At 43.0% G+C, this 19576-nt stretch overlaps 1 pseudogene; it reads right to left on the reverse strand.

Annotated features, from left to right (window-relative positions):
* Positions 1-8652: 8652 nt before the first annotated feature.
* LOC114500325 lies at positions 8653-9392 on the reverse strand (annotated as a pseudogene).
* Positions 9393-19576: the final 10184 nt, after the last annotated feature.

Consider the following 19576-nt stretch of genomic DNA (forward strand, 5'->3'; position numbering starts at 1 on the left):
TAACATGAATTCAATCTTCATAAACAGTAACCACAACCATAATAGTCCCAGATTACTTTACAGTTTATGAAGACCTTTTCACATCCTTTGTCTTAGGAGAGCCTCATCTGAGGCCTGGGGAGTAAGCCAGCCAGTTCTTAAGCCTATTTACTTATGAGAAAACCAAGGCTCAGTAACTCTCATGAGTTCCACAAGTCTGTCCAGTTGGATAGGAAGCCTAACCAGATCTTTTGACTCTGGACACAGCACTCTTCCCTCCAAAGCGCAAGAGATGAACTGGCCCCTAGTGGGGTAGTTACCATGGCTTGTTTTAGAAGAGAGGCAAAGTGCCAAAAAGTTCATCTCTCCCATGAGAGCTTCTAAGTGAGATTAGAGGAAAGGAACTGTGGTCAGCAAGGAGGTAGGTTCAGAGGTCTGGGCTCTTGGGTGGCCCAGAGCAACCTTGAAAGGCAAAGGCAGGAGCTAGCCAAGGCAGGATTGTGCAATGGCATGTACACCACCTCTGGCAGTGAAAGTGAACCAGGCCCAAGGCAGAGGTGATGGCCCAATGAAACTCATCACTGCTCAGTGCTTGGGGTCATGGTGAGCCCGGCCCACCTGCCATATCAGCACATTCATCACAGAACTCATCAGAGAGAGGTTCCAAATGACTCGTCCAGCTGCCCCAGAAAGGAAGCTTTCTGGGTTGCAGTATGGAGGCTGCTGGGTGTAGGCCAGGCTCTTGAAAGAGAGTAAATGATGACACAGCAGTGAGGGACAGGGCTTCTGACACTGTGGGATCAGCTCTGAAGAGAAGGCAGAGAGCAGCCATGATGAAGCGGCCACTAAGCTTGGCCACCAAAGGAGGATATGAGGCTCCCTGTTAGCAAAGAAACAAGTGCCAGACTTGGAGTTGGCACTATAGGTCTCAGTAATCTGGTCCAAATGCGTTGCTTTTTTTTTTTGGAAGTAATAAATTTTTATAGAAGGTCTATTGTGTTTCCCCAAACTTAGGTCTCACTATTTCCTCCCCTTTAGGTATACTATCTTCCACCCCATGAACTCCTGTGGTCTCCTCTCTTCCTGCTCCCATCCTTCCCTTTATGCCTCCTCAATTTTGCTCAAGGTGTTTCCTAAGACTTGGCAGCCCTTTCCCTCACAGCTGTTGCTGGACTAAAATCTAAATATCCTCCATGCCATCTCATTTCTTCCTTTCTGCACAAAGCTTCTCCTAGTTAAAGTAATTTTTTCCTCCCTTAAACTTCATCTAGCATTCTTATTTTTGCCCTGTGTTTTGTTATTTATGCGCTATACTCTATGCTAGTCTATGAGAATCTTTGGTAACAAAGTCATTCATGATTCATCTTTTCTCTCCTGTGATGCAGACACCGTCCAGCAGTGTCCTTGGCATTATGGATGAGATACGAGACAAATCACATGGATTACCGAGTCCTGTGGAGGAAAAAGGGTGGCACGGCTACTCTCTTAAGGAGAGAGTGCCTTGGAGCCACCCTGCCACTCTCTCAAGAGGAGAGCCTGCCGACCCTTGCCTTGACAAGCTTTACTGGCTTTCTAATAGCATACATCAAAGAAGGTTTCATTCTTTACACTTAGGTTTGCTTTAGGTAATTACTTTTACAGATAACAACAGAAGGGATGTTACTGATTACTTCTTACAGATTAACAAGGAGAATATGTTGCAAATGCAAGGGAATGATAAGAGTCATAGGTCTGGCTACACTTCGATCCTTGGGAAGAAACTAGCACAGACTTCAGGAAGTTACTTTAAAGATATGCAGTAAGCATTTGCTGCTTCAACTCAGGGTGAGGGAGTTTTAGGAAGAGCAAGTCACAGAGCAGCCTAGGTATAATGCAGGCCTGATTTTCCACGGGAGAACTGAGCTGTGGGTTTGGCTCCTGCATGCCACAACATGCATACTGGGTTTTTTCAATAGGGCTGAGCTACAATTTGCCATTCCACGCAGATCAGTTCCCTACATTTTCCCCCTTGTTTTAGTTAGGACTGCTATAGATTCTACAAAGTTTGCTACTTGCTGGTCTCTATATGACCCTGGGAAAAATAATTTCCAAATTGCACCAAAGTACACAGAGCATTATTGTAATCAGTAAGCAACAAGTGGTTCAAAGACCCACACTCTCAGATTAAGTTCATCAAACTAGTTTTTGGGGGGGTTTAGCCAGCTAAAATGATCACGGAGGGTCTGAAAAACCTCCTGCTTGGTCAAGCATTGAATGTCCTGCAGCTGCTGATGTAGCTCTAGCTCCCATTTATCAATTTAAGTTGATAGAAAAAGTCCCTCTTAGGTGATGTTGAATATTGGCTCCAGGAGTGCTGGCTGGAATTCCACTTCAGGGGAGTGACACACAGCTTAGAGAAGTCTGGATCGAAAAAGTCCAATGGGGTGGAGTGGGTCGTGGCTGGGAAACCTTTTCTGTGATATGGCTCCACCCTCTTCACTGTCAGTTCCAAAGGATTTTCTGGAGAGTAAACACAAGCATACCCACTTCCCCAAGTTAATAGTTTACTGGGCCTTCCCATCTTCCCTCCCCTAATGGGTCTTTGTATAACACCAACAGGTGTGGGACTGCAGGCCTGTTTTGTCCAAAGTGTTTGTCTATGCGTGACTTTAAATATCATCACAATTCAAAAAATTTTATTTATATATTGCTAGCATGGTTAAATTCCCTGGGGGATACCTATTTATGACCAATTTCCCATTTCTCTAAGAAAACCTGGAGTGGTTTTTGTAATATATCTCAGGCAATTATTAGTCTTGATTTCTTGTGGAGTGGCTTCCTTCCTTAAGCTCTAACATTCTTTGCTGAGTCCCCAGTGAGTGGAGGGGCCCTGTGGAGCTCCTGAGTAAGGTCTATTTGAAAAGACAGGCCCCCTGCTATTTCTGCAAGCTGCAATGAGTTGAGCATCGAGTTAATTATTCTTTGTTCTCAGGACTTGGTAGTTCCTAGGTCTAGGATTAACATCCATTCGCCAATCACTCAAGATTGCAACCCTCTGGGGTTAACACCAAGAGCAGGGTGATTTACATTCATCAGAATGTGGAGGTTTCTGCCCCAGACTATTAAGTGGGGCGGAAAGACGTAAGGCTGAATTTGTCCAACTTGCCCATCCAGATCAAAACATTTAAGAGTCTACATACTTTGCAGGGCTGAGAAATGCCCCCTATCCTAGGTGTAGAAATGCAACTAAAATAGAAATCATTTTCAAATTAAGCATGCCAGCAGCCTCCCAAAGTGCAGGGGTGGTTGTCTCTTACCTCAGAGATAACCTGGGTGAACTCCCCTTCATGATGAGCTGTCTGTGCCAGTTCTAAGTCTGCTGCTAGGCACTGGCCAAGGCAAGGAGCTGCATGGAACCGTGCCCCAGGGGTGGATCCAGAGGGTTGGCCTGTTGCCAAGCACTGGGCTCAGGGAAAGGTTGCTCCCCAGTGCACGGGGAGGAAGTGAGGGGGACCAACTCCACCCTCCAGTGCTGCCAGTCCTTGGCAGAAAGACCAGGCCCCACCATGCTGCGAGCGCATGCACACTGGCACCTTGGCTGGGCTCACCAGGCGAGGCTGTGATGCTCCTGCAGCTGCAGCAACCCACGGGAAGGGCCTAGCTGGTGTCCAGAGTTACTGCCATGGCCATCCATTGGCCCTTTCTCTTTTTGTCTAAGCTTTCCTGACTATAAAGGCTTCTCTGCCCTGCTTTTTCCCATATTTCCAAATCTAGAGATCCCTTATCTGGGAGACATCCAACAGCCTTAAAAAGCTGCCGAATTAGCTTAAAACATTGCTCTTGTTTTTTAGAGAGCCCATTCCCCATGGTTAAGGATTCATTAGAAACCTTTAAAGAGCATTTTTTAACAAATAAAAGAACCTTTTTCTGAAATTCCTCCTCCGCAAGCACGACAATTACAAAACCAGTTTCAGTTTCAGTTTCACTCCACCTGCACCTTTAAATCCTACTTCTTGCTAGTGAAAAGAATGTAGTGGGTCAAGAATGTGGCTGTTGGTGGAAGACAGTCAGGGAGGGGGGTACCAGACTTCCCTTGTACCCCAGCCCCTGCTTATGAGCTCTCGGGTCCTCCCCAAGCTTTAAGACTGCGGGGGGGAGCTAGAAGTGCTAGGTGACCAACCTTTTATATCTCGCTTCCCCAGACAAGCCACAAGAGTTAGATTAGTTGTTTGGAGGTTCCTAAACCTGTTACTAACACTAAGTTCTTCTGGAAAGCAATCTTGGAAGTCCAGTTGAAACAGAAATACTAATTCACTATCTGCTTTTCCTTATGCAGGCGGGGGTGGAGGGAAAATGCAAAATCGTAAGGATCGCAAGAGGCAGCTTGAAAGAAACAATTGGTGGATGTGCTCATAGATAGCCCTGTAACTAGTTGAGGTTTTTAAAGCTGATTAAAGGGAAATTCTTTGCTCTTTCTCCCAGGCCTAGAACCTAGTTGGGGGTTGTGCTGCAGGGATGGGCTTGTGAATGTTTTACAGTGTTCCTCTCATTGTGTGGACTTTTGTTTGTGGCTGGCAGGAAAGCTAATGTTTCTGACCCAGTCCTCGTTCCAACTTATCCTCTCACAGGTGACTTCTAGTGATGAGTGCTCTTGTGGCTCTTAACTGCTCGACCTGTGCCCATGAGATTGCGGCAAATACTTGGGAGAGAGAGCAAGGCTCTTGCTACTAAAGAAAGTACAGTTGCAAAGCAGTTGCAAGAGAGGGTGACCTAGGAAGAAAAACCCTTTTCCTAGGAAATCCAACACACCCTATGACCTAACTGAAAAGCACTCGCTGTTGTTGGCCCTTACCTGGGCTGATGCGCACACACTCCCACCAGGTTGTGTGTTGTCTGCAACAACGGTTCATAGCCCTGGGTCCCTGTTCCGGGCACCAACTGATGTGGGACACCGGCCAGCAGTGTCCACAGCGTTACAGATGAGATATGAGACCAATTTACATGGACTACCAAGTCCTGTGGAGGAAAACAGATGGCATAGCTACTCTCTCAAGGGGAGAGCCCCTCAACTTTTGCCTGATAGGCTTTTATTTGGCTTTCTAATAGCATACATCAAAGAAGGTTTTCATTCTTTACACTTAGGTTTGCTTTAGGCAATTACTTTTTACAGATAACAACAGAAGGATGTTACCGATTATTATTTCCTACAGATTAACAAGGAAAATATGTTGCAATGCAAGGAATGATAAGAGTCATAGGTCTGGCTACACTTCGATCCTTGGGGAAACTAGCACAGACTTCAGGAAGTTACTTTAAAGATATGCAGTAAGCATTTGCTGCTTCAACTCAGGGTGAGGGAGTTTTAGGAAGAGCAAGTCACAGAGCAGCCTAGGTATAATGCAGGCCTGATTTTCCACGGGAGAACTCAACTGTGGTTTGGCTCCTGCATGCCACAATATGCATATTGGGTTTTTCAGTAGGGCTGAGCTACAATCGCCATTTCACACAGATTGGTTCCCTACACTCCTGTCTCCAAGAACTTTGTACCTAACAGGTGCTCAATAATTGTCTTTAACTGACTGACTAATTGATGGATGAATGAGTGAATGAATGAATGAATGAATGAAGAGGGAATGAGGGTGGGGACAATGGAGGAGAGGACCCAGGGGATTTTGGCTCTCCCTGGTAGCTTTCTGTGAGTTGGGACTGTAGTCCTTATCCTGGGCCTGTAGGTAAGGTCAGGAGAAAGAACATGGGCTTTGAATCTTAGCCTTGTTACCCAGTAGTTGTGTGACCTAGGCAAATCTTTGTATTTTTTTCCTCAAGTGTAAATGACATAATACCTACCTCTGAAGATTATTGTGAGGATCAATATATGGTCAATACATGAAACACCTAATACCTAATACATGCTCAATAAAGTTTGTTGACCAGTTATCCAAGTGAGAGTAATTTTTAGCCTCTTTTTTTAGGCGGGGCTGAGGGTGGGTGGGCATTTGCTTTACTCCTCTGTGTAGTAGAGATAGATATCTGTGCACTTGTTGATTCTTTTCTACTAGATTATAATCTAGCACAGTGCAAGCACACAGGGCAGAGTCTTCAGTCCACATAGGTTTGATGAATGGAAGGATTAACACATGCATGAAAACTAAATCAACAGCCTCTGGAGTCTAAAGTCCTATTTGCAGTTCTGGATGGTGATCCACCCTTGACCCTCCAGGGCCCCATCTGGATTCTAAGGGTTGGCCACTGAGGCAGACTTAGGAGAAAGGCTTGGCTTACCCATGTGGGCAATCACTCTTTGCTTGATGGCTGACCCAGAAACAAACTGGTGCTTTTTGCCCTTGCCAGGCCTGGGATGGGGAAGAGAAAGCCACAATACACTGAGACCTACAAAGCAGCCAGTGTGGAAAATGGACATTGACCCTAGCTTTATGGCTGTGGAACTCTCTGTCTTGGGTATTGGTCGAAGAGGCTCAATCCTATTCAGCTGCAGAGAGAGGACTCCTTAGGCTGAGCAGTGAGGAAAGAGAGTCATTGGGGAGGTACTTGGGGGTAGGGAAGGAGCCCCAAAGTGGCCTCAAAAAGTTTCCATGTCCCCCAGTTTCTCCTGAGAGAGGTTCTCAGAACAGCAGCAGAAAAGGTGTATGAGGGCTCCTGTCTCTACCCTGAGGCTAGTGCACAGTGATGTGGCATGTGTGGGTGTGCCCTTGAGAAAAACTGGGCTTCGCTGCTGCCCAGAGGTTGCTGAGCGGGAGGAATTTTTGGTGGGAAAACCCTTGGGAGGCCACAGTCTCTCACTAGTCTTTTTCCTCTGGGAAGAAATCTGTATGGAACCTGATTTCAGAGAGCCCATCCACTCTTTTCTCCCCATGCTGGGGTTCTCTGATGGGAGTTTTTATAGCCCTGCTGAAAGCAGGGAACGCTGGAGAGGGTGTCCTCTATCTCAAAACCAGGTGAGGATTTTGGAGTGTGCCACTTGCAGCCATATCCTCAGGGGACAATGGGACTTGTCAGCCCCAACACTGAGTTTGAGAGAAGCAACTCAAGCCTGGGCAGGAAAAGAAGAGTTTTGTTGCTTTGGGGAGTCTTTAAATGTTACATTTATTTACTTTTAGAGAGAAGGGAAGGAAGTGACAAAGAGAGGGAGAGAAACATGCAACACATACACAGATAGGATGCTTCTCACAGGCCCCACTAGGGACCTGGCCCATAACCCAAGCATGTGCCCTGACTGGGAATTGAGCCAATGATCTTCCCATTCACAAGCCAGTGCTCAATCCACTGAACCACACCAGCCAGGATGCTTTGGGGAGTCTTTAGTTACAGATCATACTTCATTTTCTTAAAGGATTTTTAAGTGCTTTTTTTCTAGCCTTCTTTTTTTCTTTTTTTAAAATCTAACTATACAAGGTAAGAACACATTAGTTTTTAAAATATAGGTTTCAAGTGCACATTTCTTTTTTTAAAAAAAGTTTAATAGCATTCAAGAATATTTTATTTTTTATTTTTTATAAACTTTTTTATTGTTGTTCAAGTACAGTCTTCTGCCTTTCCCCCCCACTCCTCCCCACCACCCCAGCCCTCCCCACCTCCATCCCATTTCCACCCCTCCTTGTTACTGTCCATGTGTCCTTTATAATTGTTCCTGCAAACCCTTCACCCTTTCCCCCTATAATCTCCTCCCCTCTCCCCTCTGGTCACTGTCAGCCTGAGGAACACATTATTTTTGTAAATGATTTAAACATTACAAAAAACCCCCCTTTGATCAATGTTAATAACATGTTCCCTGTTAGGAATAAGCATAGCGGCAAGGTCAGTGCTCCATCTCTCCAGATCTGTCAGGACACTATAGAAAACATCAGGTATTGTTTTGCTCTTATTTTTTTTAATTTTAAACAAGAAGTTTATTTTTTTAAATATTTATTTATTTATTTTGAGAGAAAGAAGAAGGGAAGGTGAAAGGGAGAGAACTATGCATGCCCCATCTGAAGACCTGGGCTCCAACTCAGGCATGTGCCCTGGCAGGGAATTAAACTATCGACATTCCAGTTCACAGGCTGGCACTAAACCCACTGAGCCATATCAGCCAGGGCTAAAGAAGAAGTTTATTTAAACAACAATATATTTGACTTAAAGGGAAAACTATCTAAAATTCATTTATTTTTGAGTAATTTATCCCTGCTTAAAGACAAATTGCCTTGCATGTAACAGCTATATCCAAAAATGTTATAAATTGTCCTTGGTTTTACAATGATAAATAAAAAAAAATCTCCAATCAAACAAGGTATGTAAGAGTTTTTACATTGTTCTTTTTTTGTTAAACAGGGAGAGTAAAATAACTTATTGGAATATAAAGATAAGAGCTGAATGAGTATGCCACTAATGGAAAAAGGGGGTATTTTCATAGGCAGAGAACTTTCTCAGTATTTTTCCTCACCCCATCTCCATTTGATATAGATCAAACATTGCAAAAACTTGTGCACATACATCAGTTATTTTATGTACAATAAAGGAATGGGAAAAAAGAAAATGAAAGAATAGAAAAAACTATACTATAGTAGTCAGGATATAATGGAACCAAATTGCAGTTTTCTTTTTCTTTTTCATTTAAATTATTTTATTGTTATTCAATTACAGTTGTCTGTATTTTCTCCCCACCCAAATTTCAGTTTTCTAATTGAGAATATCTTCTTGGTCTAGAGGAACATAATTCTGAAGTAAAAAGCAGCAGGTTCCCTTTTTAGTAGACACTATCTGTCTGCTGCTAGAACACATCAATTGTATTTTCAGTGTCCATTTCCAATTGTGCAGGTGTGTCTGTTTCATTGATTGGCTGCCCATCAAATCAGAATCTGATCTGCCTCATTTGACAAACCCCGTCATTCACAATAGGTTTTCATTAATTTACTAAGTGATGTATGCCTCTTAATCTTTTTTCAAAGATTTTGTTTGTTTATTTTTAGAGAGAGGGGAAGGGAGAGAGAAAGGGAGGGAGAGAAACATCAGTGTACAAGAGATCACACCCCCCAACTGGGGACCTGTCCTGAAACCCAGGCATGTGCCCTGACTGGGAATTGAACCAGTGACCCTTTGGTTCACAGGTCGGCACTCAATCCGCTAAGTAACACCAGCCAGGACTGCCTCTTAATCTTAAACTGTGCCACAGAACCATCCTGCCCCGCCACCTTCAAATTCATATGATTGCTGTTCTCAGTCTTGACCCCTCCCTTGGGCTTTTTGTTGGCCATGAAGAGCATGGGAGTCTCCTTAGCTGCCACTTCACAAAAGAAGTACCAGTCCACACCAAAAAAGCACACAAGTTGCACCAGGAGCGGCAGAGAAAGGGGATGGCAGTGGTGAAGGAGGGAAAGCTGCTTTGTTTTTATGTAAAGGATGTCATATTGTTCATATTTCAGGAAGTATTATTATCTTATAATCTTATTATTTATTTATTTATTGAATTGATTGGGGTGACCTTGGTTAATAAAATTATATAGGTTTCGGGTGTACAGTTCTACAACACATCATCTGTATTTTGCATTGTATGTTCACCCTCCCAAGTCAAGTCTCCTTCCACCTCCATTTACACCCCTTTTACTCTCTCGTACCTCTTCTACCCCACTTCTTATTTTACTTTAAGTCTACATTACATAGGATTGGAAAATAGCAGGAAAATTTATCCATAATGTAATGATGAGAATTAATATAAATGTACCATCTTTTCTCTTAAACACATCTTGCAAATTTGTAATCATAGTATATGTGTGATTTTGTAGCATGCCATTTCATTTAGCGTGATCTCATAAACATTGTTTGGAGGTTTTTAGCATAAAATGACAATGCCTAAGTTGCTCTTTTTTCTGACTCTTACTGTTTTCAAAATGCTAAAAGAATAGAGCTGACAGATATTCATTAAATTTATTCAGTAATTATTAGTAGGAAGCTATATGTACCAGTTTTTGTTCTAGGCTCTGAGGATATAGCAATGAACAAAAGAGACAAAGATCTCTGCCCTTAAGTCTTCACAGAGCTTTCTTTTTAAAGGCGGAAGACAGATAATAATAAAAAATTAATAAGTAAATAGTCTATTAGATAAGTAGTATATGAGAAGGGTATATATATTATTAAAGAAGGTGAAAAAAGGAAGATATGGGAGGCTTGAGCTGTCAAGAAAGACCTAACTTTTTTTTTACAGTTTCTTTTTTTATTTACTGATTTTCAGAGATATATAAAGAGAAATATCTATTGTTGTTTCACTTAGTATTTATGAATTCATTTATTGATTCTTGTGTATTATTAATTCATTGGTTGATTCTTGTATGTGCCCTGACCTGGAATTAAACTCACAATCTTGATGTATTGGGACAATGCTCTAACCAGCTGAGCTACTTGGCCAAGGCCAGGAAAGACCTAACTTTTAGAAAGGGACTTTGGGGTGAAGATTTGAAGATGTTAAAAGAGTGAGCCATGAGGATAACTTGGGGTAAAAATGTTCCAGATAAGGCAGCTAGCAAATACACAAATTTGGAATTGTGGAAATTTGCAAGGAGGTTGATCTGTCTGTACAAAGTGGGGAAAGGGTAACGAAGATGACAACAAAGACATGGTAGGACCAGAGTGTATGAGGCCCCATACGGGAAGTACTGGAGGGTTTGGGGCTGAGGAGTGTCATGCTATGACTTTTGTTTAAATAGGCTCACTGTGGGCACTGCATGAAGAATAGACTATTGGAGCCCTGGCTGGAATAGCTCAGTGGATTGAGTGTGGACCTGTGAACCAAGGGCCCGCCGGTTCGATTCTCAGTCTAAGGCACATGCCTGGATTGTGGGCCAGGTCCCCAGTGGGGGACATGTGAAAGGTAACCACACATTGACGTTTCTCTCCCTCTCTTTCTCCTTCCCTCCCCCTTCTCTAAAAATAAATAAATAAAGTCTGAAAATAAAAGGAATAGACTATTGGAGAATAAAAATGGCAGTAGGGAAACCAAGAAGCTATTTCATTAGTAAGGGATGAGCATGATGTGGGCCAGTGTGGTTATAATGGAGGTGGTGAGAAGTGATCAGATTCTAGGTACTATGTTTTGCCATGTATAATGTGCACCCACATTTTTGGCCCAAACTTTCAGGGAAAAAAATCTTTCGTTTTAATTTTTTAATTCAATTATTTATTTACTTATTTATTTATTTATACTTAGATACTTGCTTTTGTATTATAAAGAAATTTTAGCATTTATTTTTGAACATACGGATATCATTTTTGCTCTGTAGAGTTACACTTTTAATTCATAAGCATAAATAAATTTAAAACATTTATATAGATATGGAATTGGTACTATCCATGTATAACAAGCATCTTTATTTTCCCTTCAAAAATTTGTCCAAAAAGTGCATATTATACACAGCAAAATATGGTACATTTTGAAGGTACAGCTAACATAATTTGATAAAGGATGAATGACTCCAAAGACTTTGGCCTGAAATGCTGGAAGGATGAAGTTGCCATTAAATGAGATAGGGAAATTGGAAAAAGCAATGTGTTTTGTTTAGGGATGGAAACAAAGAGTTCCATTTTGGGCATGTTAGGCTTCAGATATCTATTAGATGTCCAAGAGGAGTTGTCTATCAGACACTTGGATATTCAGATGTAGAGCCCAGGTTACAAATTTGGAACTAGCCAAGTGGTATTTAAAGCCAAAGAAGAGAGTATAGGCAGAAAAAAGATGAAGGACTGTGGCCTAATGCAGACCAAAGTTCAGAGGTTAGGGAAGTGTATTCATTCATTTAATCGTCACAACAACCCTCTGAGGAAATTACTATTATTGTCATTATTTTACAAGTGATAAAATTGAGACATAAGAAGGTTAAATAATTTGCTAAAAGTCACATTGCCAATAAGCAGCAGAACTAGGATTTGAAAGAGCCAGCCTAGCTCCAGGTATCGTACACTTAGCCTGTATCTTATATGAATGGGCTTTGTTAATGCCCACATTTCACCGGTGGGGAAACTGAGTTTTAAGTTATTTGCTGATACTGGTGGCAGAGCTTTGATATGAACTTTCTCACTGATTTCTACTTTGAGAAATCTCTGCTTTTTAATTATTCTTCCACATGACCTGCACATTTTTAAAGATGGGGTGAAAGCCTTCTGCATCTCCCAGATTACATCTCTTAAACAATTGCTTTTCCTACTCACACACAATACTTTATTGGCTTGTCACTATATCTGTGATGCGGACTCTGGCCAGCAGTGTCTGAAGTGTTGTGGATAAGATGAGACAAATTCACATGGACCACAGAAGTCCTGTGGAGGAAAAGGGATGCCATGGCCACTTTCTTAAGGGGAGAGCGCCTTGGAGTGCCTTGACCACTCTCTCAAGAGGTGAGCCTGCCGACCCTTGCCTGGACTGGCTTTATTGGCTTTCTAATAGCATACACCAAAGAAGGTTTTCATTCTTTATACTTAGGTTTGCTTTAGGTAATTACTTTTTACAGATACCAAAGGAAAGGATGTTACTGATTATTACTTCCTACAGATTAACAAGGAAAAAATGTTGCAAATGCAAGGGAGTGATAAGAGTAATTGATCTGGTTACACTTCAATCCTTGGGAGAACTAGCACAGACTTCAGGAAATTACTTTAAAGATATTCAGTAAGCATTTGCTGCTTCAACTCAGGGTGAGAGGGTTTTAGAAAGAGCAAGCCTCAAAGCAGCCTAGGTATAATGCAGGCCTGATTTCCCATTGGAAAGCTGATCTGTGTGTTTGGCTCCTGCGTGCCACCACACGACTATGGGCTTTCCAATAGGGCTGGACTACGTTTGCCATTCCACTCAGATAGGCTCCCTATATACCTGGGGAAATGGGGTGCCAAGTCTAGTTGCCAAGGCAGCCTTGGCCCTGCTACTCTTTTCCTTCCCCATCTTCTGGTCAGGATGCCCATGTTTGGATGTGGTTCCTGACTTCTAGAAGCTCAGGTCTTCAGGTAGTCCTGTGAAATGGTTCTGTGTAGCCATTAGCGGTTGCTTCCCTTCCCAGCCTCAGTTTCCCCTTCAGTAAAATGAGGAGATTAGCTCAGGACAGTGCTTTCTAAAGGGGGCTGTGTAAATGAACCAGCCACCTGGGGATTGTTTAGAACTTGTGGTGCCCACAACATACTTCTTGAGTCAAAGTCTTCATGGGTAGGCCCAGGCACGTATACTATGGTTCCGGCAAAACCCTTTTTAAGAAGCCTGGGTAAGATGATCTTGAAGATCCTCTCTCAGTTCTACATGCTGTGGTTCTGGGGCCTTGTCTTGGACTGTACTTCTTTTTTTGTTTCTCTCAAGGCCCAAAGCAAGGTGGAACTCTGAGTAGAAGTCAGGAAACCTGAGTTCTCTTTCCAGCCAGGCCCACAACTCAGCTCTAACAAGTTGCTTCCTTTCTCTGCACCTCAGTTTCCTCCTCTGCAGGAAGAGTTTGTTGGGCAGAGTTGCCCTAGAGTCATTCACCCAGCAAGTACTTATGGAACACAGCCAAGCTCTACAATTCACTGGATCTGCTTCTAAGTCATGCAGAAAGGGAACATCGTAAGGGGTAAGTGTGGGAAGGCTGCTGTGGCCAGGTTCCAGGTTCCTGGTTCACACATGGATGCTACAGGTCCTTTTTTAGCACCAGCGTGAAAGGCCCCTCTATTCAAACCCTCTCCTTTGCTCTGGCACCACCAGCTGGTCTCCACAGCAACAAGCAAACCTGCTGGGCTCAGGAAGGGAATGTAAAACTCAAGCTATGCACAACTGGTCAAATAAAAATCATTAGCTTTTCTAGATAATCATAATAACCAGTTCTAAAATATTATATAAACCATTCCATCATATTAGTACAACTACAACATTACTGTTCAGTGTGGTCCCTAGTGCCACAGCAGCATCACCTGAGTGCTTGTTAGCAATGTGGCACCCTGGGTTCTGCCCCAGGCCTGTTACCTCAGAGTCTGTTTTCTAAGAAGATCTCTAGGTGACTGTATGCACATTAAAGTGTAGAAGCACTAACTAAAAAGAAATCACTCCAGAAAGCCTTACCAAGAAATATGTGTGAGACCTATATCGGAAAAGCACACAACTTCCCTGAGATCCTATAGTATGTTCCTGGATGGGGTGACTCAGTGGTATGAAGAGGGCAATTCTTACAAGCATTGAATGTTAAAGTGATTTGTGAAGTTTGTCTGAAAGTATAAATGATCAAGAATGGCTTTTTTTTTTTCAAGAAAAAGAAAATAAGTGATGAGATGGGATTTGCCCTGTCAGACAGAAATAGGGTTAAATAAGAATTCAGGTTCTGGAGGAAGCAGGGCCATTTCCTGGACATGTCACTGTTATAGACTAAATTGTGTCCTTCCAAAATTAATATGTTGAGGTCTTAACCCTTAATATGACTATATGTTGGAATCTCTCTCTCTTCTGCCTTGCTCATGGTAAGCACCAGAAAAGGCCATGTGAAGACCCAGCCAGAAAGTGGCCCTCTGCAAGCTAGGGAGGAAGCTCTCACCAGAAAACAAACCCTGCTGGAACTTTATCCTGGGCTTCCCAACTTCTAGAACTGTGAGAAAATAAATTTCTGCTGTTTAATCCACACAGTCTGTGGTGTTTTATAGCAGCCTGAGTGAACTCACACTCTCCTTGGAAAAAGATTCATAACATCTCACAGTCTCAGTTTCCGCATGCAGTAGAGTGGGAATAAGAATACCATTTATAGCATCATTATGAGTATTAAATGAAATACTGTATGTGAAACACTTAGCACAGTGTCTAGCCCTTAACAGTTTCTCGGTAAATGGCAAGTACAATAATAACAACTGTGTCATTGGGCAGAATTTCAGAGAAAGAGCAAGGGAACAGAATGGACAACCAGAAATATACCTCAGCATCTGCAGAACCTCCAGGAGTGAGAAGAGGGACTATGTTTTTAGTTGTTATTGTGTCATTTTCCCCATATAGCATATTATGGCATACATGCTTTAAAAATACTTGTTGACTGCTTGAACTAGAATGTAATAGATACTAATATGCTACATAAATGATGCTAATGAGTGATGCTAGGGAAATTGCTGATTTGGGATAAAATAATATTTTATCATTGTATCCTATACATGGGCTTTCAAACTTTGTTGGCCATGACTCACACTAAGAATTATGTGAGGCATCTCAGCCCAGTAAATACATTCATAAATATAAATTCATAAGTTAAAGCAAAAATTCATAAAACAATATTTATCCTTATTATGCCAGATGGACTCTGATGTACTCCATCCCATCACATCCTATCCCATTGTACCCCATTCCTATTCTATCCTAGCCTATCCTGTCTGTTAAGAAAAATCTGGTCTCTACCCAGTAAATTGATCTTACAATTCACCAATGAGTAGCTATTAGCAGTTTAAAAAATACTACCTTATACCATAATTAGTTTTCAATTTAAAAAAGAAGAGCAAATTACAGATAAATAATAATGTCTTGAGATGAGAAAGATCTTCAGATTTTAAAAAATGGGAAAAGAGTCACTGAGGCGAATATTAGCAGGTTTGACTATATAACCACTTTAAATGCCTGAAATAGAATGTGGCCATTATGGGAGAGGGGAGAGGCCAGATATTCTTGACACTTCTTTCTTCCTCACACCCACCCACATCTAATCCATCAGCAAGTTCTGTGGATGTAGCTTCCATTTGTGAACTTTTCTCCCCTTCTGCAGCGCCAATCTTATTCCAGGCCATTATTATCTCTCACCTGAACTACCACCACCACGTCCTAACTGGTCTCCCCACTTCTACTCTGCATCCCACAATCCTTTCTTCTCATAGCAACAAGAGTGATCTATTTAAAGTAGAAATTAGAGATCCAAGATGTCGGTGGAGTAGTTGGAAGCTACATTCACCTCCTCCCAGACCAAACTGGAATTAAAAATAAATTACAGAACAACAATCCTGAATAACCAACTGAAGGCTGGCTGAAGGGAAGTCTTATAACCAAAGATTTAAAGAAGTAGCCACATTGAGACTAATATGAATAGCAGAGATGCAATAAGGCCTGGCCCTACTCCTAAGAGCAGTAGCTGAGGTTCTAGAGGGGTATCTCAGCTGAGGGGTGAGGTGAGCTCCCCTGAGAAGTGTGGGGTCTAAACGCCAAACCAGGCTCCCCAGCCCAGAGTACCAACCAGGGAAGAGGTACCCACATAGTATCCAGCTGTGAAAAGCAGTGGGTTTCAGTCTGCCAGGGAGAAATGAGAGTTTGCTAGAGACACCGGCACTCTATTAAAGGGCCAACACAGAAAATTTCATTTGCAGCCACTCACACTGGGCTCCAGTGGAGGGAGGGCAGAGTGGATAAGAATCACATAAGGAAAGTTTGGGGTTTGTTGCTCTGGGGAGAGAACCGAAGGAGCAGCTGCCAAGATCCTTGAGCTGAGTCACTCCCCATACCACAGACACCATCCTTCTCAGGCAGAGCAGTCCTCTCCAAGTAGTGTCAGCCTGAGGGGAAGCAATAGTTCCACCCTCTGGACTCTCTCTCAGCCCACCCTGCAGAGCTTATGCCCTGCTGAGGACTCAACTGCCTTTTTCCATGGTGTAGAGGTCTGGGCAAACTCAGGGGATGTCAGTAACTGAGTTATGTGGCTTTGGGAGGAGCCATTCTCCTCACCTTCCCATGAACAAGACTGGCACTTATCCCTAATGGGAAGGGAAAGCCGCTAGAACTGCCCTTCAGGTTTGAGGCAATTTCACCTTGTGGACTCTGGCTCTGTAGGCCCCACCCACCCAACTCCTAGTGGCTCCACCCTGCTGAGTTCAGGGCAAAATCTGGAAGACTGAGTGGTGTGGCTCTGGGGTGCAGGGACACCCCTCTCATGTTCCCCGAAGCCTGACTTGCACCACTTCCCTCAGGGGAGATCCACTAGCGCCTTTCTCCCAGCTCCCCCCAGTAGACCTACCCTGCTGAGCTGTCTTCTTCTGGCAGAATCTGGAACAGACTGAGCTACGTGGCTCTAAAACAGGGGCCATCTTTTCTCTTGCATGCCTAACCAGAGCAGAGCTCTCCCTTCACACAACCAAATCTTGGTCTGTTTGGGCCTGATAAATTCTTCTGGCCTCACCCTGCTGACTCCCTGAGACCCCACCCTGACAAAAAGGTATATAAGCATCCAATGGGTGGCAGCTAGACTTGGTATACCAGAGGACATTGGTTCCCTGTACATTTTCCTTCATTTCACTTAGCGTAGCCTTCATTTTTCATCTAATTTGTGACCAAATTCAACCATTTCTGTGAGCATCCTGATAACCAGTGCTTTGAACTGAGCATCTGATAGGTTGGCTATCTCTTAGTCGCTTAGTTGTATTTGCTGTGGTGCTTTGATCTGTTCTTCCATTTGGGCCATTTTTTTTTTTTTTTTTTTTTTTTTGTCTTGTCTTGCCTGTTACGAATGAGGGGCAGAGCCTTAGATGTTCACCAAGGCGAGGCAACCCACTTCAACTGGGTTGTGATGCTGTATGTGGGGGTGGGGTCCGAGAGGGAACAATGGCGCTTCCTCTGCTCTCTGTAGGGTTTCAGTCCCTTCCGCAACTTCCCCCAAGCAAACTGGGCCTTTCTGGTGCTAATTCCTGTGCATGTTCTAGGACTCTGTGGGCGTCTCTGATGAACTCTCTTGTGAGGCTGTGAGTCTCTACGAGCACCTCAGACACCATAGGTGTTTTCAGTCACTGCCCCAAGGCTCTATTTCCTGGCGCTAGGACCCTGGGTTACACAGTCGGTTTCACTCCCCAATTTCACCTGGTTTATCTGTGTGTGAATGTGGGACTCCCTGGTCAGCCTTGCGTGCAGTGCTTTGCTTCACAATCGCCACCTCGCTGGGTCTGCCCGTTGCCACCCCATGCCTGTGGTCTGTCAGACAGTGCCTGCAAGCCCAGTGTCTGCCTGCTGCAGCTTTGCATGCCCGGGATGCCACCTTTTGTGTCTCGACCCCTCTCTTCCCAGCTGCCCAATTCTGCCCTTCCTACTGGTCTGGATGAATGTGTCTATTTTAACTCCTTGGTTGTCCAACATCCATACACTTCAATTTTCTATCAGTTCTGGTTGTTATTTTATTTCTAAATTGTTGTTGTCCTTATTTTGGTTGTGAGTGGAGGCATAGTGTGTCTATCTATGCCTCCATCTGTCCAGAAGTCTCTATTTTCTATTTTTTAAATATATTTTATTGATTATGCTATTACAGTTGTCCCATTTCCCCCCTTTCTTCCCCTCCACCCTGCACACCCTCTCCCATCCACATTCCCCGCCACCCCTTTAGTTCGTGTCCATGGGTGATAAATATAAGTTCTTTGGCTTCTACATTTCCTATACTATTCTTAACCGCCCCCTGTCTATTTTCTACCTACCATTTATACTACTTATTCTCTGTACCTTTTTCCCCTCTTTCCCCCTCCCACTCCCCTGTTGATAACCCTCCATGTGATCTCCATTTCTGTGGTTCTGCTCCTGTTCTAGTTGTTTGCTTAGTTTGTTTTTGTTTTAGTTTTAGGTGTGGTTGTTAATAACTGTGAGTTTGCTGCCATTTTATTGTTCATATTTTTTATCTTCTTTTTTCTTAGATAAGTCCCTTTAACGTTTCATAAAACAAGGGCTTGGTGATGATGAACTCCTTGAATTTGACCTTATCTGAGAAGCACTTTATCTGCCCTTCCATTCTAAATGAAAGCTTTGCTGGATAGAGCAATCTTGGATGTAGGTCCTTGCCTTTCATGGCTTGGAATACTTCTTTCCAGCCCCTTCTGGCCTGCAAGGTCTTTTTTGAGAAATCAGCTGACAGTCTAATGGGAACTCCTTTGTAGGTAACTGTCTTCTTACCTCTTGCTGCTTCTAAGACTCTCTCCTGATTTTTAATCTTGGCTAATGTAATTATGATGTGTCTTCGTGTGTTCCTCCTTAGATCTAACTTCTTTGGGACTCTCTGAGCTCCCTGGACTTCCTGGGAGTCTATTTCCTTTGCTAGATTGGGGAAGTTCTCCTTTATTACTTGATTCAAATAACTTTTCCACTTGTTGCTCTTCCTCTTCCCCTTCTGGTACCCCTATAATCCAGATGTTGGAATGTTTAAAGATGTCCTGGAAGTTCCTAAGCCTCTCCTCATTTTTTTGAATTCTTATTTCTTCATTCTTTTCTGGTTGAATATTTCTTTCTTCCTTCTGGTCCACACCACTGGTTTGAGTCCCAGTTTTCTTCCCATCAGTATTGGTTCCCTGTGCATTTTCCTTCATTTCACTTAGTGTAGCCTTCACTTTTTCATCTAATTTGCGACCAAATTCAACCAATTCTATGCTCATCCTGATTAGCAGTGTTTTGAACTGTGTATCTCATAGATTGGCTTTCTCTTCGTCGCTAAGGTGTATTTTTTGTGGAGCTTTGATCTGTTCTTTCATTTGGGCCTTTTTTTCCTCAGTTTGCCTGCTACATAGTTAGGGGTGGAGCCTTGGGTGTTCACCTCGTTGGTGTGTCCCTCATTGCTGCCTTGTGACACAATATGAGGGGGAGGAGTTCGAGAGGGAACAGTGGTGTTTGTTCTGGTCTCTGCTGGTTTTCAGTCACTTCCCC

Source organism: Phyllostomus discolor, chromosome 6 (assembly GCF_004126475.2).
Source record: "Phyllostomus discolor isolate MPI-MPIP mPhyDis1 chromosome 6, mPhyDis1.pri.v3, whole genome shotgun sequence".
NCBI classification, from domain to species: Eukaryota; Metazoa; Chordata; class Mammalia; order Chiroptera; family Phyllostomidae; genus Phyllostomus; species Phyllostomus discolor.